At 48.8% G+C, this 22,557-nt stretch overlaps 1 pseudogene; it reads left to right on the top strand.

Moving 5' to 3' along the window:
• The first annotated feature begins 1,991 nt into the window (after positions 1-1,991).
• Positions 1,992-13,485, top strand: LOC147961233 (uncharacterized; annotated as a pseudogene).
• Positions 13,486-22,557: the final 9,072 nt, after the last annotated feature.

The following is a 22,557-nucleotide window of genomic DNA, read 5'->3' on the forward strand; positions in this document are numbered from 1 at the left end:
CCCTACGTCCTGCTTGATTAATATTGATGATATGGGTGTTACAAGAGTAGATCTACCACAAGATCAGAGAGGCTAAACCCTAGAAGCTAGCCTATGGTATGATTGTATGTTGTCCTACGGACTAAAACCCTTCAGTTTATATAGACAGCGGAGAGGGTTAGGGTTACACAAGGTCGGTTACAAAGGAGGAGATATCCATATACGTATTGCCTAGCTTGCCTTCCACGCCAAGTAGAGTCCCATCCAGACACGAGACGGAGTCTTCAATCTTGTATCTTCATAGTCTAACAGTCCGGCCAATGGAGATAGTCCGGCTATCCGGAGACCCCCTAATCTAGGACTCCCTCACTCTATATTGGGTTTTCTCCTTTTTTGCGCTGCTTACCTCAAAACCTGTCAACAGGCTGCTGCAGGCTTTGGTTAGTCCGCTCTTGGCAGACTGAACCCTTTTAATTACCGTGCCCATAAGGACACGGTGCTCATCCACAATGGAAGCACCTTGCAGTGCTTCCAGCAGATTATCCGGTGCCCCTGGTTAGACAAGGGTCACCACGGGAATAGGCATCCCCCTTCCTTCGAAGGAGGTTGCGTGCCGGATTCCGGAGCTGCACCGGAATCTAGAATCGAGTCCGGCTGAGGGCCGAACTGAATACGGCCCTCCCCGCCAGTCTCCATGGGGATTGACTCCCCTTGGTGTCCGACAACGGGGGTTTCGCCTTCTGGCGCCTCCCGAGCCACTCCCCTGCCGGGAACAGTCCTTCGGGAAAGCACCTCCGCATCGTCCTTGGCCTTGGGGGAGTGAGCGGCCGGCGGCGAATCACTGGCCATCGCCTTTGAGTCCAGTGAACCTCGTGATGAGGATCGCTGGGGACTATCGTGAGCTGGACTGCAATAGCATAACTGATTATATCAATACAACGAAGAGGAAAGACTTGGTTCATGGGTGGATATGGGTTTTATCACTTACGATGCGGCCCGCGGCTTAGTGCGGGGGCGTCTCTCCGGACTACTGCCGACGTCCCACGCGGTGTTATCTGCAAGGGAGCTCTTCCCTTTCTTGGACGTCTCCGCCTCCAGATTCACCGAGGCCGCCCTCTTCTTCCTGCCCTCATTAGGGGGAGGGTTGTTCTCCTCCTCCTCTTCATCATCGCCGTCTTCGACAGTGGAGGAGCTGGTCTTATCTTCAGACGTCACGTCCGAAGCACCCTGCTACATCTTGAGCACTGCGTTGGTTTTCCCTTGAAGAGGAAAGGGTGATGCAGCAAAGTAGCATAAATATTTCCCTCAGTTTTGAGAACCAAGGTATCAATCCAGTAGGAGGCTACGTGCGAGTCCCTCACACCTACACAAAACAAATAAATCCTTGCAACCAACGCGATAAGGGGTTGTCAATCCCTACATGGTCACTTACGAGAGTGAGATCTGATAGATATGATAAGATAATATTTGTATGATAAAGATGCAAAGTAAAATAAAAGGCAATGAAAATAACCAAGTGTTGGAAGATTAATATGATGGAAGATAGACCCGGGGCCATAGGTTTCACTAGTGGCTTCTCTCAAGAGCATAAGTATTTTACGATGGGTGAACAAATGACTGTTGGGCAATTGACAGAATTGAGCATAGTTATGAGAATATCTAGGTACTCCCTCCGTCCCGAAATTCATGTCGCAGTGGTCATTTTGCAATTTACTCCTCAGCCTTTTCCCGACCAAACCCGAAGTCCCTCTGTGTAGTCGCTCTCTTCCTCCTTCTCCGACCGGCCGGCGCCGCCTACGTCGCTCCCCTCCGTGCAGCTCCACGCCGCCTGTGCTTCCTCTCCCTCCCCCGCGGTTCCTCTCCCTCCCCAGCGCCGGCGCCCTCTCCCTTGCGCGCGTCACCGGCGCTCTCTTCCCCCCGCATGTCCCTCCGCATCGGTGAAAATGCAATTTTCCCCCTTCGGCACTCCGATCTGCAGCGGCCGTGCTCAAACTGTGGCGGGGACTACCAAGATGGCGCGACAGAACTGCTTCTGCCAGTCGCCTGCACGGGGCTCCCACTGCCGCTCGTTAGGTGAGGAGTGCGTCTCCTACAGCCGCGGCTACCTGGCCACGCAGCAGCGGCGGCGGGATGGTGGCGTCAATGGGGCTCCTCCGTCCGCTCTAGGACTCCACACCGCCAAGGGGGCGAGCTCCTCTGTCCGCTCTAGGACTCCACCGCCAAGGGGGCACGCGCTTGCATCCGGGAGGTGCTCGAGCTTGTCAAAGGTGCCCCTCCCCTTCCCCCTCTAGATCCTATTTGCTGGTGAATTGCAGGTCCAAGTCACTATCTTTGAGCAAGATTACAGATTTTTGATAATTATACTGAACGTAATGGCAGAGTTCATATTTAGACTGAATGTTTACTACTCCTGTCAATAGCATTCTGAAATTTTTAGACAATTTAATCTTGAAGTATAAACTGAATGTTTAGACAAAGTTCTTATTCATGTCTAAGTATAAACTGAATGCTGCTCGCCTTTAGTAATGCTACCTCGTAACGGCAGGATTCCTGGCGCACCATGGTCATACATCTGTTTCGCCCCTCATTGGCCCGTTTTTAGTTTGGCAGTGTTGGGGATTGGGATGTGCTGATTAGGTGCGTGCTTCTTCTATGTAGAAACTAGTTGATCTACTGCTTGGCAGAAAAGGAGGACATTTACATTTTCTCAAACTACACTCAAACCAATTAGAGTTAGGGCTTTACACTTTAGAAGAACTGAGCTCTGAATAATCATCTGTTTTAATAAAAAATGAGGGTTTCCGCTTGAATGGAAGAAGCACCTTTTGCTATTCCCTTTTTGTGTCCGCTAACAATACTAAAATGTCATCAAGCTGAACTTACAAATGATTCCTCTATGAGCTCCAGTTTCATGTATTGTCTGTCTTTGCTGCACTTCCATTTTCATCATTCTATAGCAGCTAAAACATGGCGCGGCATTGTCACCTCCAGAACAATGGAGAAAGACTTGATCAGAGTTCTTGTTCAGAGTTCTGGGCTTCAGAGCTCGGTCTGAATTTGTACTGGTTTTGAACTGAAAAAACAGAGAGATCTAGGTGTGAACTATGAACTAGGAGCTGTACTCACATTGCACATAAAGAAGATGCTGTAAACTGTCTTGGTGAATTTGTTCCAATTGTAGAAAATTCAGTCATTCTAACTGCGCATAAAGTAAATTTTAGAATGACTGAATTTTAGAATTCGTTCCAATTGCTGAAAATACTCCATATTCAAGTTGAAAATGTCTATGGAGGATTTTAGAAAGTGTCATTTGTAATCAGTGTGCTATCTTTTGAGTTGCTGTATTAATATAGGAGTACTCTGTTTAGAACATGGAGCAAATTCAATAGACATTTTTACAAGAATTCAGTAGATTTATTTTGTACTGAAAACTTTAGACTTGCTTTTGTACTGCTCCAGCTTACTCAAAACTTTAGAATATGTTCAGTTTTCAGTTAACTCCATACAAGGGACTCTTGCTTTTTTTTTACTAAAGCTAGATTGCGATTGCAGTAGAACATAATCTCATATCATCAGTAGATGATATGATGAGATTAGCAAAGGCCTTGCTTGCCAAGCATACAGATCAGCAAAGGCCTTGCTTGCCTCATTAGTTGCTGTAGTTGTCAAGCAAAAATTTCAGTCCACTAACCCAAATTAATTCAAATAATTCAAAACTGTCTGACAATGATACTTCACTTAATGTTGTAATGGTACCACATTCAGCAGGCAAGAATTTGAAGGACTTATTTGATCATGGAGCAAGGGATAAGTACATATTCTTCTTGCAGTAAGTGGTTTAGCTGTTGTTAGCTGGACATGCAAAATTCACCTTACTATTGTTAGCTGTTGAACTTTGTACTACTCCAGTGGTAGATTTTGGGTAGTTAAACATCTCTACTCTCTTATTTCCGCTTATTGTTTTAATATTTTGCCAGATCGTTTTGCGGATGATAGTCCATTAGTTTGACAACATTCTGTCTAATATATCATGGTACAAACAGTTTCTACAACCATTCTCTTGTTTGTTCCTCTAGTACTGATAGAGGTCCTAGAGCTGTGGATGCATCTATGTGCTGTGAATCCATGCTAAATTGGAATGGAGTACATTTTTTAAACATGAGTCAGTTACTTAATTATCAGGTCTATACTCATGTGCCATGCATAAATTGTGTTATCTTGAATGACTGATCTAAGTCACATATCTTACGACATGATGAAGAGATTGTTGGAAATATGCCCTAGAGGCAATAATAAATTAGTTATTATTATATTATATTTCATTGTTCATGATAATCGTTTATTATCCATGCTAGACTTGTATTGATAGGAAACTCAGATACATGTGTGGATACATAGACAACACCATGTCCCTAGTAAGCCTCTAGTTGACTAGCTCGTTGATCAATAGATGGTTACAGTTTCCTGACCATGGACATTGGATCTTGTTGATAACGGGATCACATCATTAGGAGAATGATGTGATGGACAAGACCCAATCCTAAGCCTAGCACAAAGATCATGTAGTTCGTATGCTAAAGCTTTTCTAATGTCAAGTATCATTTCCTTAGACCATGAGATTGTGCAACTCCTGGATACGGAAGGAATGCTTTGGGTGTACCAAACGTCACAACGTAACTGGGTGGCTATAAAGGTTCACTACAGGTATCTCCGAAAGTGTCTGTTGGGTTGGCACGAATCGAGACTGGGATTTGTCACTCCGTGTAAACGGAGAGGTATCTCTGGGCCCACTCGGTAGGACATCATCATAATGTGCACAATGTGATCAAGGAGTTGATCATGGGATGATGTGTTACGGAACGAGCAAAGAGACTTGCCGGTAACGAGATTGAACAAGGTATCGGGATACCGACGATTGAATCTCGGGCAAGTACAATACCACTGGACAAAGGGAATTGAATACGGGATTGATTGAATCCTTGACATCGTGGTTCATCTAATGAGATCATCGTGGAGCATGTGGGAGCCAACATGGGTATCCAGATCCCGCTATTGGTTATTGACCTGAGAGATGTCTCGGCCATGTCTGCATGACTCCCGAACCCGTAGGGTCTACACACTTAAGGTTCGATGACGCTAGGGTTATAGGGAAAGTATGTACGCAGTTATCGAATGTTGTTCGGAGTCCCGGATGAGATCTCGGACATCACGAGGAGTTCCGGAATGGTCCGGAGGTAAAGATTTATATATGGGAAGTCATCATACGGTCACCGGAATAATTCAGGTGTTATCGGTATTGTACTGGGACCACTGGAGGGGTTCCGGGGGTCCACCGGGAGGGTCCACCTGCCCCGGAGGGCCTTATGGGCTGTGTGTGGAGAAGGGACCAGCCCCTTAGTGGGCTGGGCACCTCCCCCCTAGGTCCCATGCGCCTAGGGTTTGGGGGAACCCTAAAGGGGGGGCGCCCCCTTGCCTTGGGGGGCAAGGCAACCCCCCTTGGCCGCCGCCCCCTCCTCAGATTGGATCTGAGGGGGCTGGCCCCCCTCTCCCTTGCCCCTATATATATGTGGGAGGTGGGAGGGCAGCCGCACGCAAGTTCTGGCGCAGCCCTCCCCCTCTCCCAAGTCCTCCTCTTCTCCCGCGGTGCTTGGCGAAGCCCTGCAGGATTACCACGCTCCTCCTTCACCACCATGCCGTCGTGCTGCTGCTGGATGGAGTCTTCCCCAACCTCTCCTTCTCCCCTTGCTGGATCAAGGCATAGGAGACGTCACCGGGCAGTACGTGTGTTGAACGCGGAGGTGCCGTCCGTTCGGCACTAGAATCATCGGTGATTTGGATCACGACGAGTACGACTCCATCAACCCCGTTCACTTGAATGCTTTCGCTTAGCGATCTACAAGGGTATGTAGATGCACTCTCCTTCCCCTTGTTGCTAGATTACTCCATAGATTGATCTTGGTGATGCGTAGAAAATTTTAAATTTCTGCTACGATCCCCAACAGTGGCATCATGAGCTAGGTCTATGCGTAGTTTCTATGCACGAGTAGAACACAAAGCAGTTGTGGGCGTCGATATTGCCAATTTGCTTGCCGTTAGTAGTCTTATCTTGATTCGGCGACATCGTGGGATGAAGCGGCCCGGACCGACCTTACACGTACTCTTACGTGAGACTGGTTCCACCGACTAACATGCACTAGTTGCATAAGGTGGCTAGCGGGTGTCTGTCTCTCCCACTTTAGTCGGATCGGATTCGATGAAAAGGGTCCTTCTGAAGGGTAAATAGAAATTGGCATATCACGTTGTGGTTTTGGCGTAGGTAAGAAACGTTCTTGCTAGAAACCTATAGCAGCCACGTAAAAACTTGCAACAACAATTAGAGGACGTCTAACTTGTTTTTGCAGCATATGCCTTGTGATGTGATATGGCCAAAAGGACGTGATGAATGATATATGTGATGTATGAGATTGATCATGTTCTTGTAATAGGAATCACGACTTGCATGTCGATGAGTATGACAACCGGCAGGAGCCATAGGAGTTGTCTTAATTTATTTATGACCTGCGTGTCAACATAAACATCATGTAATTACTTTACTTTATTGCTAAAGCGTTAGCCATAGTAGTAGAAGTAATAGATGACGAGACAACTTCAAGAAGACACGATGATGGAGATCATGATGATGGAGATCATGGTGTCATGCCGGTGACAATGATGATCATGGAGCCCCGAAGATGGAGATCAAAAGGAGCAAAATGATATTGGCCATATCATGTCACTATTTGATTGCATGTGATGTTTATCATGTTTTACATCTTATTTGCTTAGAACGACGGTAGCTTAAATAATATCATCCCTCACTAAAATTTCAAGAAAAGTGTCCCCCCTAACTGTGCACCGTTGCGAAGGTTCGTTGTTTCGAAGCACCACGTGATGATCGGGTGTGATAGATTCTAACGTTCGAATACAACGGGTGTAAGCCAGATTTACACACGCAATACACTTAGGTTGACTTGACGAGCCTAGCATGTACATACATGGCCTCGGAACACGGAAGACCGAAAGGTCGAGCATGAGTCATATAGAAGATACGATCAACATGAAGATGTTCACCGATGTTGACTAGTCCGTCTCACGTGATGATCGGACACGGCCTAGTTGACTCGGATCATGTTTCACTTAGATGACTAGAGGGATGTCTATCTGAGTGGGAGTTCATTAAATAATTTGATTAGATGAACTTAATTATCATGAACATAGTCTAAATTGTCTTTGCAAATATGTTGTAGATAAGTAGCTCACGTTGTAGCTCCCTGTTTCAATATGTTCCTAGAGAAAGATTAAGTTGAAAGATATTGTAAGAAATGATGCGGACTAGGCCCGTAGTCCGAGGAGTGTCCTCACTGCTACACAGAAGGCTTACGTCTTTGATGCACCTCTCGATGTGCAAACCCCTACAACGTCGTCTGTGGATGTTGTGAACACCTGACAGACACATCCTGATGGCTACTTGATAGTTTAGTGCACCATACTTTACGGCTTAGAATCGGGATTCCAATGACGTTTTGAACGCCATAGAACATATGAGATGTTCCAAGAGCTGAAATTGGGATTTCAGGCTCATGCCCGTGTTGAGAGGTGTGAGACCTCTGACAAGTTCTTTTGACAACAAGATGGAGGAGAATAGCTCAGCTAGTGAGCATGTGCTCAGAATGTCTGGGTGCTACAATCACTTAAATCAAGTGGGAGTTAAACTTCCAGATAAGATAGTGATTGATAGAGTTCTCTAGCCACTATCACTAAGCTACTAGATCTTCGTGATGAACTATGACATGCAAGGGATGGAGTTGATCCCGGAGCTGTTCGCGGTGCTTAAGACCGCAAAAGGTAGAAATCAAGAAGGAGCATCAAGTGTTGATGGTTTAACAAGACCACTGGTTTCAAGAAGGGCAAGGGCTAGAAGGGAAACTTCATGGATGGAAAACCAGTTGCCGCTCCAGTGAAGGAACCAAGGTTGAACCCAAACCCGAGACTAAGTGCTTCTATTGTAAGGGGAACGGTCACTGGTAGCGGAATTACCCCAAATACATGGTAGATAAGAAGGCTGGCAACTTCAACAAAGTATATACGTGTTATTAATGTGTACCTCACTAGTACTCCTGGTAGCACCTGGGTATTGGATACCGGTTCAGTTACTATTATTGGTGACTTGAAGCAAAAGCTACGGACTAAACGGAGACTGGCTAAGGGCGAGGTGACGATGTGTGTTGGAAGTGTTTACAAAGTTGATGAGATCACCATTGCACGCTCCATCTGCCTTCGGGATTAGTATTGAACCTTGATAAATGTTATCAGGTGTGTACGTTGAGCATGAATATGATTAGATCATGTTCATTGCAATACGGTTATTCATTTAAATTAGAGAATAATGGTTATTCTGTTTACATGAATGATACCTTTCATGGTCATGCACCCTATGTGAATGGTTCATTGAATCTCGGTCGTGGTAATACACATGTTCACGCCAAAAGATGTAGAGTTAATAATGATAGTACCACTTTCTCGTGGCACTGCCGCTTAGGTCATATTGGTGTAAGATGCATGAAGAAACTCCATGTCGATGGATGTTTGGAGTTACTTGATTTTGAATCACTTGACACATGCGAGCCATGCGTCATGGGCAGGATGACTAAAGACCCCGTTTTCAAGTACAATGAAACGGGCAAGTAACTTGTTGGAAATCATACATGCTGATGCGTGTGATCCAATGAGAATTGAAGTGTGCGGTGGATATCGCTATTTTCTCATCTTCACTGACGATTTGAGTATATATAGGTATATTTACTTAATGAAGCACAAGTCTGAAATGTTTGAAAAGTTCAAGCGATTTCAGAGTGAAGTTAAGAATCATCATAACAAGAAGATCAAATTCCTACGATCTGATCAATGAGAATTTCTGAGTTATGAGTTTGGTAAACACTTAAGACATTGTGGAATTGTTTCACAGTTGAAGCCACCTGGAACACCATAGGGTAATGGTGTGTCCGGACGTCGTAATCGAACCTTATGAGATATGGTGCGATCTATGATGTCTCTTACCAATCTACCGTTTTCATTTTGAGGTTATGCATTAGAGACAGCTGCATTCACTTTAGATAGGACACCATCTAAGTCCGTTGAGACGACGTCGTATGAACATTGGTTTGGTAAGAAACCAAAGTTGTTGTTTCTTAATGTTTGGGGCTGCGATGCTTAGGGCTTCAGCCGGAGAAGCTCGAACCCAAAGCGGACAAACACATCTTCATAGGATACCCAAGGGTGACAGTTGGGTATACCTTCTATCTCAGATCCGAGGGCAAATTGTTTGTCACTAAGAACATGTCCTTTCTCGAGAAGGAGTTTCTCTCGAAATAATTGAGTGGGAGGAAGATAGAACTTGATGAGGTTGTCGAACCTTTACTTCAACCAGAAAGTGATGCAACACAGAAAGATGTTTTCTGTGGCGCCTACGTCTGTTGAATAGGAAGTTAATGATAGTGATCATAAAGCTTTGGATCAAGTTTCTATCGAACCTCGTAGGTCGACAAGGATATGTACTACTCCTAAGTGGTACGGTAATCCTGTCTTAGATATCATGTTGTTAGACAACAATGAACCTACGATCTATGGAGAAGCGATGGTGGGCCCATATTCCGACAAATGGTTAGAAGCCATGAAATCCGAGATAGGATCCATATATCAGAACAAAGTATGGACTTTGGTGGACTTGCCCGATGATCGGCAAGCCAGTGAGATAAATGGGTCTTTAAGAAGAAGACAGACGTGGGCGGTAATGTTACCGTCTATGAAGCTCGACTTGTGGGAAAGAGTCTTTTCACAAGTTCAAGGAGTTGACTACGATGAGAATTTCTCACCCGTAGCGATGCTTAAGTCCGTCGGAATCATGTTAGCATTAGCTGTATTTTTCGATTATGAAATCTTATAGATGGATGTCAAAACAAGTTTTCTTACTAGTTTTTGTAAGAAAAGTTGTATGTGATACAATAAAAGGTTTTGACGATCCTAAGGATGCTAAAAGGTATGCTGGCTCCAGAAGTCCTTCTATGGACTAGAGCAAGCATCTCGGAATCGGAATATATGTTTTGATGGAGTGATCAAAGCTTTTAGGTTTATACAATGTTTGCTAGAAATTTGTATTTACAAGAAAGTGAGTGGGAGCACTACAACATTTCTGATAAGTATATGTGGATGACATATTGCTGATTCGAAATAATGTAGACTTTCTAGAAAGCATAAACGGTTGTTTGAAGAGTGTTTTTCAAAGGAAGACCTGGATAAAGCTGCTTACAAATTGGGCATCAAGATCTATAGAGATAGATCAAGACGCCTGATGATACTTTCAAAGAACGCACACCTTGACATGTTTTTGAAGGAGTTCAAAATAGATCAGTCAAAGAAGGGGTTCTTACCTGAGTTGTAAGGTGTGAAGTTGAGTAAGACTCAAAGCTTGACCACGGCAGAAGATAGAGGAAGGACGAAGGTCGTCCCCTATGCTCTTGTCATAGGCTCTATACGGTATGCCATGTTGAGTACCGCACCTGATGTGTGCCTTGCCACATGTCTGGCAAGAGGGTACAAAGGTGATCTAGGACTGGATCACCAGATAGCGGTCAAAATTATCCTTAGAAGAATAAGGAAATGTTTCTCGGTTATGGAGGTGATAAAGAGTTCGACGTAAAGAGTTACGTCGATGCAAGCTTAACACCTATCCGGATAGCTCTGAGTAGAGATACCGGATACGTATAATGGAGCAACAATTTGGAATAGCTCCAAGTGGAACGTGGTAGCAGCATCTACGATATGACATAAAGTTTTGCAAAATACATAGGGATCTGAATATGGCAAGACCCGTTGACTACAACCTCTCTCACAAGCATAGCATGATCAAACCCAGAACTCTTTGAGTGTTTATCACATAGTGATGTGAACTAGATCATTGAGTCTAGTAGACTCTTGGATGTTGGTCACATGGCGATGTGACCTATGAGTGTTAATCACATGGCGATGTGAACTAGATTATTGACTCTAGTGCAAGTGGGAGACTGTTGGAAATATGCCCAAGAGGCAATAATAAATTAGTTATTATTATATTATATTTCATTGTTCATGATAATCGTTTATTATCCATGCTAGAATTGTATTGATAGGAAACTCAGATACATGTGTGGATACATAGACAACACCATGTCCCTAGTAAGCCTCTAGTTGACTAGCTCGTTGATCAATAGATGGTTACAGTTTCCTGACCATGGACATTGGATGTCGTTGATAAGGGATCACATCAATCCTAAGCCTACCACAAAGATCGTGTAGTTCGTATGCTAAAGCTTTTCTAATGTCAAGTATCATTTCCTTAGACCATGAGATTGTGCAACTCCCGGATACCGAAGGAATGCTTTGGGTGTACCAAACGTCACAACATAACTGGGTGGCTATAAAGGTTCACTACAGGTATCTCCAAAAGTGTCTGTTGGGTTGGCACGAATCGAGACTGGGATTTGTCACTCCGTGTAAATGGAGAGGTATCTCTGGGCCCACTCGGTAGGAAATCATCATAATGTGCACAATGTGATCAAGGAGTTGATCACAGGATGATGTGTTATGGAACGAGTAAAGAGACTTGCCGGTAACGAGATTGAACAAGGTATCGGGATACCGACGATCGAATCTCGGGCAAGTACAATACCGCTGGACAAAGGGAATTGAATACGGGATTGATTGAATCCTTGACATCATGGTTCATCCGATGAGATCATCGTGGAGCATGTGGGATCCAACATGGGTATCCAGATCCCGCTGTTGGTTATTGACCGGAGAGTTGTCTCGGCCAAGTCTGCATGACTCCTGAGCCCGTAGGGTCTACACACTTAAGGTTCGATGACGCTAGGGTTATAGGGAAAGTATGTACGTGGTCACCGAATGTTGTTCGGAGTCCCGGATGATATCCCGGACATCACGAGGAGTTCCGGAATGGTCCGGAGGTAAAGATTTATATATGGGAAGTCATCATACGGTCACCGGAATATGGGCTGTGTGTGGAGAAGGGACCAGCCCCTTAGTGTGCTGGGCGCCTCCCCCCTAGGGCCCATGCGCCTAGGGTTTGGGGGAACCCTAAAGGGGGGGCGCCCCCTTGCGTTGGGGGGCAAGGCAACCCCCCTTGGCCGCCGCCCCCTCCTCAGATTGGATTTGAGGGGGCCGGCCCCCCTCTCCCTTGCCCCTATATATATGTGGGAGGTGGGAGGGCAGCCGCACCCAAGTTCTGGCGCAGCCCTCCCCCTCTCCCAAGTCCTCCTCTTCTCCCGTGGTGCTTGGGGAAGCCCTGCAAGATTACCACGCTTCTCCTTCACCACCATGCCGTCGTGCTGCTGCTGGATGGAGTCTTCCCCGACCTCTCCTTCTCCCCTTGCTGCATCAAGGCGTAGGAGACGTCACCGGGCTGTACGTGTGTTGAACACGGAGGTGCCGTCCGTTTGGCACTAGGATCATCGGTGATTTGGATCACGACGAGTACGACTCCATCAACCCCGTTCACTTGAACGCTTCCGCTTAGCGATCTACAAGGGTATGTAGATGCACTCTCCTTCCCCTCTTTGCTAGATTACTCCATAGATTGATCTTGGTGATGCATAGAAAATTTTAAATTTCTGCTACGATCCCCAACAGAGATTACAACAACAGTCGCTACAGATCAATCGATAGGGGAAGAACAACAGAAGACCAGAGATTATACTGTACCTTCTTCTTCTTCTTCTTCTTCTTCAGAGAAGATCAGCAGTGAAGAACAACAGGTCAGCACGAGCACGAGCTCCACCGGCAAGCATGCAGCGTGGGCGAGTGTGCATGCACTCGAGCATGGGTGATACTCCAATGGCAGCGGTGCCGGTTTTTGGTCACTGGAGGAGCTACTGACGAGCTCCAATGGCAGCAAGCGGCAGACCAGCACGGCCAGGCAAACCAGCAACCAATCGATAGGGGAAAAGTGACCTAGAGGACCCGAAGATCACCCTGAAGCTGTTGAGCCGCTCTGGGAAACCAGAGGAGGAGCGATGGCGTTGGGCTCGTGTGCAGAATCGGCGGCCGGAGTGGGAGGAGACGGGATCGATTCTGTTGATCAGCGACTTCCCAGTAAGCGTGGCTCAAGGGGGGTGTAGGTATCGGCAAGGCGGAGCTCCTGGTATGCTCGAGAAGGACTGAGGAGGTGCGACGGCACCGAGCCCCTGTGCGGATGCCGCTGCCGGAGGGGAAGGAGACGGGCTCATTTTTGGAGTGGGGGCAGCTCCTGTGCGGAAGCAGCGGCCGACAGCAGGGGAGAATCTGCAGCATAAGATGCAGCAGCGGCAGGAGCTCCACCGGCAGCAGCGACAGGAGCTCCACCGGCCTGGAGCCCGGCCGACGGCAGGATCTTCCCCTGATCTGAGCCTGCGTGCAGGTTGCTTTGAGAGAATTTGAAGTTGCGGAAGGGTGTTTTTGTGAAAATTACGGTAGTTCAAAATTGAAACCCCCTGCGACATGAATTTCGGGACGGAGGAAGTATGATCATGTATATAGGCATCACGTCCGAGACAAGTAGACCGACTCCTTCCTACATCTACTACTATTACTCCACACATCGACCGCTATCCAGCATGCATCTAGAGTATTAAGTTCATATGAACAGAGTAACGCTTTAAGCAAGATGACATGATGTAGAGGGATAAATTCATGCAATATGATAAAAACCCCATCTTGTTATCCTCGATGGCAACAATACAATACGTGCCTGGCTGCCCCTACTATCATTGGGAAAGGACATCGCAAGATTGAGCCCAAAGCTAAGCACTTCTCCCATTGCAAGAAAGATCAATCTAGTAGGCCAAACCAAACTGATAATTCGAAGAGACTTTCAAATATAACCAATCATACATAAAAGAATTCAGAAGATCCAAATATTGTTCATAGATAAACTTGATCATAAACCCACAATTCATCGATCTCAACAAACACACCACAAAAGAAGATTACATCGAATAGATCTCCACGAGAGAGGGGGAGAACATTGTATTGAGATCCAAAAAAGAGAGAAGAATCCATCTAGCTAATAACTATGGACCCGAAGGTCTGAGATAAACTACTCACACTTCATCGGAGAGGGTATGGTGTTGATGTAGAAGCCCTCCGTGATCAATGCCCCCTCTGGCAGAGCTCCGGAACAGGCCCCAAGATGGGATCTCGTGGATAGAGAAAGTTACGGAAGTGGAATTAGGTTTTTGGCTCCGTCTTTGATTGTTTGGGGGTACGTAGGTATATTCGTTCCGAAAATCATGTTCCCGAAGGTTTCATTCCGTTTGGTCTCCTTTTGATATTCTTTTTCTGCGAAACTCTGAAATAGGCAAAACACAACAATTCTGGGCTGGGCCTCCGGTTAATAGGTTAGTCCCAAAAATAATATAGAAGTGAATAAGAAAGCCCAATAATGTACAAAACAGAAGATAATATAGCATGGAGCAATCAAAATATATAGATACGTTGGAGACGTATCACACCCCGGCGGTGGGGGCCACTCCGGACCCCCTTGGCCTTCCCGGTGACCTTCTCTGGCGCCTTATAATGCGCCGGCACCAGCATCTTCGCTAAACGTGGGATGACCGGTTCTTCTGGAAGCGGAGCCAGACATTGGATCAGCTTCGTCTTCTCCGTCCACTCCTGAAGAAGCCATGATAATAAAGGCTTAGACCTCATCCTTGAAACAAACAAGTAAGGGATGCAGTAAGAATAATATAACTCATTGGCGAGGTGGTTGATGTCATGCCCACAGTCCGAATCCGTGGCCGGCGGAGTTTCGTTGCCCTTAAAAAGCAACCTCCAGGCATCTTCATGAGTGGTTTCGAAGAGCCTCTTCAGGGTATGGTGTTTCTTCAGATTGAACTCCCAAAGAGGGCGGCTTCGGCTTTGGCATGGAAGAATCCGGCGGACTAGCATCACCTGGATTATATCGACGAGTTTGATATCTCTATCCACCCTGCTTTGAATGCGCGTCTGCAGCGCCATCAGCTCATCTGACGAACACCAGTTTGGGCCCTTCTCGACCCCAGAGGTGAGTCACATGGGAGCGCAAGAGTTGAATTTGGCAGTTGCGGCCCAGGTGGTGCCGCGGGGCTTTGTGATATAGAACCAATGTTTCTGCCATTCCTTTATAGTCTCCATGAAAGTGCCTTTCGGCCAGGAGACATTGGCTAGCTTGCTAACTATGGCGCCTCCGCACTCCGCGTGTTGGCCATCCACCACTTTCGTCTTCATGTTGAAGACCTTGAGCCACAGCCCGAAGTGGGGTTGGATGCGAAGGAAGGCCTCACACATGAAGATGAATGACGAGATGTTGAGGAGGGAGTTTGGGGATAGATCATGGAAGTCTATCCCGTAGTAGAACATCAGCCCGCGGACGAAGGGGTGGAGTGGAAATCCTAACCCGCGAAGGAAATGGGGGATGAATACTACCCTCTCATTGGGCTTCGGCGTGGGAACGGTTTGTCCCTAGGTCGGAAGGCGGTGGGCAATTCCCTTTGCCAGGTACCTGGCCGCCCGAAGCTCGGCAATGTCCTCCTCCTGGATGGAGGAGGCCATCCACTTGCCTTGACCTCCGGATCTGGACATGGTTGAGTACTTACTCGAGACGAAGAAGATGAGAACTTGGGCGCTGGAGCTCAAGAGTGGAAGCGTAGAGGAAGAAAGAAGGCGTGGGTGGAGAAAAGGGATTCCTGTCTCCTTATAAAGGCGGTAAATATTGAACGCCTCCCTACTCACCTTAAAACTCGCCTATTCCCAAGGGTTGTGTAAACGGCACGATTGGGTTACCCACGCCCGTATTGATGAGAATCCCACAATAAGGGGACACGATCTCTGCTTTGACAAGACGTGCCAATGGAAACCGCATCTCGAAATACGGGATGGCAGACAAAATGGTTCGATATAGTGACCGAGCAGACGTGATGTCACGTTGTAAAAAAGTTGTCAGCAGATTGGATTCGTAAAATATAATATTATCTCTACGGTTGTGTGTGGTGTGAGTTACAGGTCCGGACATATCAGTACATCCGAAGAATATCTGGGAGATCGGAAGGAGGAACCCGCCTTGCAATGCCGAAGATGGATCTACGCGTCGGATACCTTGTCATTGAAGCCAGGTTCAAGGGCTACTGAGGGAGTCCTGGACTAAGGGGTCCTCAGGCGTCTGGCCTGTTAGCCATGGGCCGGACTGATGGTCTGTAAAGATACGAAGACCGAAGACTGCACCCATGTCCGGATGGGACTCTCCTTGGCGTGGAAGGCAAGCTTGGCGACCGGATATGTAGATTCCTTTCTTTGTAAACGACCTTGTGTAACCCTAGATCCCTCCCATGTCTACATAAACTGGAGGGCTAGGTCCGTAGATAGGCCGAATACTCATTATCATAGCCATACAAGCTAGACATCTAGGGTTTAGCCATTACGATCTCGAGGTAGATCAACTCTTGTAATACTCATATTCATCAATATCAATCAAGCAGGACGTAGGGTATTACCTCCATAGAGAGGGCCTGAACCTGGGTAAACACCGTGTCCCTTGTCTCCTGTTACCATCGACCTTAGACGCACAGTTCGGGACCCCCTACCCGAGATCTGCCGGTTTTGACACCGACAAGGGGGGATCTCAAACTTTGGGACGCGCTTGTCTGAAATGTGTGAAAGTTACGAACTTATCCCCCGTTTAAAATATCGGACATCACGTCGGTTGGGGATAGGACGGCAATCTCGCATCTCCCAAATATTTGCCGGTAGCGATTTCGGGCAAGGAGAGGGTGTTTTGCTGCCCATGATGTATGAACGGGGCTGACAGGTAGGACGGTTGTGTCATGTCTGAGGGAAGTCACACATTTGTCCCTATTTAAAATATTTGCCTACATAGATTTCGGGCGAGGAGAGTTTTTTTTGCCGCCTACCCTGTATGAATGGGGAAATGGAGGGAGAGACACATGTCTTTCGGACGAGCTTGAATAAAATGTGTTTTGCCGCCCACGTTTGGCGCCCACCGTGTCAGAATGGGCTCAGAGGCGGTCGTGTCACGCCTGATTGAAGTTACTAGTCTACCCCTATCGACAGCAGTGTAAATCCGGTCGATAAGGATGTCAAAGTGTCAGGGGTAGACAGTAATTTCCATCTCGCAAACACTTGCTTCGGGCAGCCCACAAATGATAGTGTGTGTTTAGCCGCTTAGTTCAAAACTTGCGAGAATTAGCATTCACGTTTGCCCTGGGCCCTAGCAACTAAATTCAAATCCAATTTGTATTCGATTACGAATATTCACCGATAATTCTACGTTTTGTTATTTATTTCTTCAAAACCATAACAAAGATTTATTCCACCTTTATATATGATTATGATTTAGAAATGTTGTGATCTTCAAATTCAGCAGGTTGGAGACACTTCGAGTCAAATAGTTATTTCATCCAATACAATATGCTCACACGAAAAGCAGTTCACCTTATGTCAATCGTACAAGTACTGAGGATTACCTCGCCTAAAAAATTCGGATCATTACAACACATGGACAACATAGGGGGTCTTAAAACATAATCAATTCAGAGACATGACACAACATGCAAGTACACTAATCTATTGACAATTTCAACTGGTATCTAAAGAAGAACTGGGATTACCCTGGGCTTCAGATAGCAGAAACAGAAGGACCTCCTCCGTCTTCAAATGTAGCATTCTTACTTCCTCCAATTCTTGGGTTGCTTTCATAATGTGTGCAGCTAATTGCATAATTTCCAGCCTCAAGATCAAGATTACCTCATTCATGGCAGCCACACCATCTCTTTCTACCACTAGTTTAGCCTCAAGAACTATAATATCTGTGCTCATACTGCTCTCTGGCGGTGTTGCCTCTGAACTTCTACCATCTGGTAACATGGATGGCGCACTACTTCCACAAATAGATTCCGGGGTTGTGCATTGTGTCCTAGTGTGAACGGCATCCTGAAAGGTTTCCACTGGACATAAGTAAGAGATAGTTAACGCATGATTAAGGCAGTAAGCTTACATGGTAAACGACATATGAATTATTGCCGAGCATGGCAAGCTATATTTAAATGGTTCAAAGAAGCATCAGCCGAAAAGAAATTAAAATGGTAAGATGAAACTTGAAAGGGCGTGTACCACCGCTATATTTAAGTTGCCAAGGCATCTAAGCAGTTCAAATAATCTGAGAAAGCACTTAATAGTGTGGCCTCATATAAACTACGAAGACAGTCTTGTGATGCAGTTCAGAGGAAAAGTTAAGGACTCAAATGAACTAGGCATGCATTTCTTTACGATAGTACAGCAGGCACTGCTGACATATTGGCCAACTCAGGTATAGCCTAACAAGTAACAAACAAGCATTCGAATCAAGCAATACAGCAAAGCAGACAACTGAACTATTTGTAATTCTGTAGGATTACAGGTTGAGGGTACAATCCAAGAAAGCAGCCCACACGCATTACGTTTCACATGCACTAAAACACAGTAGCTTACCATATGTTGCTGTGAAGACTCGGTGCTGTTGCAATGTTGTTTGAAGATATCGTCAACAACCCGTGGTTGCAAATCTAGTTTGTCGGATTTCGGGTTCCGGCAGACCCTTGAGGTTCGAACACTGGGGTGCGCGCGGAGATTTCGCCTCCTACCTACCTGCACCCCTCCGCCACGCTAGGATCAAAGCTATGAAAAGAACAACACAAGGGACACAGGGTTTATACTGGTTCGGGCCACCGTTGTGGTGTAATACCCTACTCCAGTGTGTGGTGTGTGGATTGCCTCTTGGGCTGATGATGACGAACAATACAAGGAAGAACAGCCTTGTGAGGGTCTGTTCTTGGCTAGGGCGATGAACTGTTGGGAGGAGTTCAGCAACCTTTCTCTCTCTCTCTCTCTCCTTTCAACTGGTCGACCCTTTGCCATGTGGGTGTCTGGCCCTATTTATAGGGGCCCTGGTCCTCTTCCCAAATATCGAGCGGGAAGGGAGCCAACAATGGCGGGCTAATTTGAAGGGGGACAGCAAGTATCAGCTATCCTGACAAAAGTAGTCTTCGTCTGCGCAAAGCTCTGGTGATGACGCCGTCCCGGGCTCCACGGTGACCTCCATCTCGTAGTCCTCCTGGTCTTGGTCTCGTTGCACCGAAATGGCAACCTTTTGCCTGATGCCTCGGTACTCCGCGGCTGCGCTTGCCCCCTTTGCACCAAAGAGGAAAGGAGGACGCTGCGCGGCTGGCACCCGCCTGGCGCCCTGAGTCATCATGGCTTGCGTCACGGACACCTCGCGAGGTACCCCGCCTTGATCTCTCCACCTCCTCGTGAGCCAGCCTGACGAGGCCGTGCCTGAGGAAGCTCCGTGTCGTCCGCCCCGCGAGGCTTGGTCCCTCGCGAGGGTCTTGAGTTTGTGTTGGTGCAGATGGGCCGTGTTGGTCCCCCCTTTGAGCCACGCCGCAGGCCGCAGGCAGGCAAGTCTGGGGACCCCCGTTCCCAGAACGCCGACAGTAGCCCCCGGGCCCAAGGCGTGCCCGGACTTGGCCGTGCAGGGAGGCGGAAGGGCAAGAGCGAAGCACCGCGGGCCCTAACAGCCTGCGGCCTTGGGCGCCGCGTGGTGGTTGATTGGACGTGGGCGTCTCCACTTCCCCACGGCGCCTCGGCAACTGCACGGATTGGACAAGTCCCTGCATGCAAAGAGGGTCATAATTACCTGCGATCGTGGGGGCCGTTGGTTGGCCATCGCCAGCCATAAGTATGGACCGACGCGCGCCCTTCCAGTTCATCCCCCCTTGCTTCTCCTTTTTCTTCATGGCCCCGTCGAGGAGGTTCTCAGCCGCCGAGAAGGGGAAGGCTTGCCGGGTTGAGCCCGCCTGTCCCCCACCCAAGCGCGGCCGAGGGCGCCCTCGCAAGCATCCTGTGGCCACCACGGTGGCTCCCCGCGGCCGTGGAGGCGATCTTCAGCACGACGACGGGCGGATTGCTGCAGCCGGGGGGCGCGCTCCGGCTGCATGTCCCCCCAGGCCGCGCGTTCGTGCTGCTGAAGTGCTGCCGGAGTTTGTCATGTGGTCGGCGGAGCCGGCTAGCACCCGGCTTCCGCTTCCTCGCTTCCTCCTCGGCGAGCTCCCAGCCGGCGCCCTGGGCGGCCTCTGGCTCCAGGCCGATGGCTGCTGCAGCCGGGCCTCATGGGTCTCTCTGGAGGTCTCCATGGCCGGGAACCTGTCCCTGGCCCGTGGTTGGCAGACGTTTGCCCGTGCGCGTGGCCTGAGCCATCGGTGCACCCTACACTTCAAGTTCGACGGCGACACCACCCTCTACGTGAGGGTGTTTGGGGAAGATGGTCGCCGCGCAGGGTGTTGCCCCGAGGGTGACGACCGCGGCTGGGAACCCAGCTCCGGTGATGATGGAGAGAGCAGCGCTCGCATGGCTGGCGGCGCTCGGGGTTCCCCAAGCTTCGCCGGTTCTTCTTCGGGCGGCGACTCCTCTAGCGGTGGCTGCGATCAGCCTCCACATCGTCGTATCTGCTTGGGGGGTGACAACGTGTCCGCCCGCCGTCGCGCCCTGGTGAAGCGCGAGAGGGAGTCCGCCTGAGCTCCGGAGGCAGCTCGGGCCTTCCCTGCGGGCCGGTGTGAGGCGAGCCGCCCCGGATTTGTTCTTCCTTTTCCCTTTTTCCTGCGTAACAAAGACAATAGTGCGGAGCCCCGCGGGGGCGTGTTTGGGTTATTGCTTGTCAATCATCGTTTTGCTTTCGTTGCTGTACCTTCCGGCTATGTGCCCGAGCGTGGATAGTTCCCGGCCCCGGCCGGGGGGGGGGGGGGGGGCGACCGACCCAGGCCCTTTGTTTGTGTCGCGGTGCCCTCGGGGCACGGACTGGAGGGGTGCTCCTGTAAGGGGCCCAGGTCGCGAACTCTTTGGGTGACTAGGATAGGAACACTCGCGAGGGCGCTCGGCTCTCCCCCTCGCAAGGCCTTGCACAAGAGAAATCGAGGCAGGAGAGTGAAAAGCCGAAGAACCGCAAGCCAAAGATGGCAACAACTTCAATGAAACTTCAAACGAAGAGGAACAAGCCAACTGCGGAAAGCAAATGAAAAGCCGCGTCCGGCACCTAGTCTAGTCTTTGACGTCTTCTCACCAGCGAGGAGCTAAGTGCTGCCACTGGGCATGGGAGGGAGCCCCAGGGCCTGAGGCCGGCGCTCCTGAGACTCCGGGGTGTGTACAGCCCCAACTGATTATTACGTGAGAGTGTCATGGGCCGCGAGCTTCACAGGCATTGGCCTTCTTCACAGGCTCCGGGCCTTTTCCAAAACGCGATAGCTTCTCAGGCACCCGCCTTGCTTCACAGGCTCCGGGCCTTTTCCAAAACGCGATAGCTTCACAGGCACTCACCTTGCTTCACAGGCTCCGGGCCTTTTCCAAAACGTGATAGCTTCACAGGCACTCACCTTGCTTCACAGGCTCTGGGCCTTTTCAGGGGTAGAACCTCCAGAGGTGCTGGATGTTCCATGCATTCTGGACCAGCACACCCTCCTGAGTCTCCAAGCACGCGGAGCCGGGCCTGGAAACATGAACAACGTTGAACGGGCCCTCCCACATGGGAGAGAGCTTGTGCAATCCCTCCCTGGAGAGAACCCGCCTGAGCACGAGGTCTCCTACCTCAAGAGTCCTAGGGCGGATGTTGCGGCAGTGATATCGCCGCAGTGCTTGTTGGTACCTCGCCGCTCGCAGCGCGGCTTCCCGGCGACGCTCCTCCCCCAGCACGAGGTCCGTCCCCCGCATGGCGTCCTGCTATGCCTCATCGAACGCCAGGACCCGCACAGAGCGACGTCTGACCTCGTGAGGGAGGACCGCTTCTGCTTCGTAGACCAAGAAGAACGGGGTCTCTCCAGTCGGCTTGGTCGCGGTGGTGCAGATGGACCACAGCACAGACTGCAGTTCGTCGTACCAACCTCTGCCGCAAGCCTCCAACTTCTTCTTGAACGTCCTGGTCTTGAGGCACCTCAGGACCTCCGCGTTGGCTCGCTCGGCCTGGCCGTTGCTTTGGGGGTGCGCCACTGAAGCGTAGCATATCTGCGTTCCAAGGTTAGCACAGTATGTTTTGAAGAGGTTACTGGTGAACTGTGAACCGTTGTCTGTGATGATGCGATTCGGCACCCCAAACCGGCTAATGATGCCCTTGATGAACTTGACTGCGGAACCCGCAGGAATGGTGCGGACAGCCTCCACTTCAGCCCACTTGGTGAACTTGTCCACAACAACGTAAAGGTAGCGGTAGCCCCCTGGATCCCGAGGAAACGGACCCAAGATGTCGAGCCCCCAGACTGCGAATGGCCACGAAAGGGGGATAGTCTGCAAGCCCCCTGCCGGCTGATGGATCTGCTTGGCGTGGAACTGGCAGGCCTCACTAGCTTTCACTAGTTCAACGGCATCATTGAGCGCGGTGGGCTAGTAAAACGCACTGCGGAACGCCTTGCCAACGAGGGTCCGTGATGATGAATGATG

The sequence above is a fragment of the Triticum urartu genome, chromosome 7A, assembly GCF_056163025.1.
Source record: "Triticum urartu cultivar PI428250 chromosome 7A, HENAU_Tu73, whole genome shotgun sequence".
In the NCBI taxonomy this organism is placed as follows: Eukaryota; Viridiplantae; Streptophyta; class Magnoliopsida; order Poales; family Poaceae; genus Triticum; species Triticum urartu.